The sequence below is a fragment of the Nanorana parkeri genome, unplaced genomic scaffold (assembly GCF_000935625.1).
Source record: "Nanorana parkeri isolate BGI_ZX_2015 unplaced genomic scaffold, ASM93562v1 scaffold98, whole genome shotgun sequence".
In the NCBI taxonomy this organism is placed as follows: domain Eukaryota; kingdom Metazoa; phylum Chordata; class Amphibia; order Anura; family Dicroglossidae; genus Nanorana; species Nanorana parkeri.
In genome coordinates, this window is record NW_017306366.1 from 2,147,153 (window position 1) to 2,147,842 (window position 690).

Consider the following 690-nt stretch of genomic DNA (forward strand, 5'->3'; position numbering starts at 1 on the left):
TTAATGTTGGTATCATATTAGCAATTATCATTCAGTGTTCCAGCTGATACTTGTGGAGGCATTGAGCCACTTCACATTGGGTTGCCTATATAGTAAAAACCTGCTTCTTCAGGAGAGGTAGTAGATAATCTTGTCTATGCACGTAGCCAGTCAAACATACAGTCCAACTACACCCAGTATGTCGTTGGTGCCCCTTTCCATTCTGTGGGGAGGTTGTACTGTGACAACAATGAGGGTGATTGGGTAAATCATTTTATTCTGGCACTCACTAACATTGCCCAGACAGTAAAATCTGCTTCTTCAGGAGAAAACAAAGAGGTAGTAGATAATCTTGTTTATGTATTGAGTCAGCCATGCACGCACTCCAACTACACCCAGTGTGTGGGGGCCACTTGTGGTATAAAGCTCTTGGCACATCAGTATTGGCAGCCTAAGCACAGGATATGAATAAATGTGCACACAGGATTGTTTCAACTGCATCGTGCATAAACAAGATTATCTACTACCTCTACTGAAGGAGCAGATATTACTATCTAGGCAAACCAATGAGACGTGTTTTCAGCCCTCCACAAGTATCATCTGGAAAACTGATTGATAATTGCTAGAGCTGCAGCGAACTATTATTTTTTAAATTGATTAGTTAGCCGATTATTAAGTTCGATTAACCGGTTAATCGGCATAAAAAAAAAA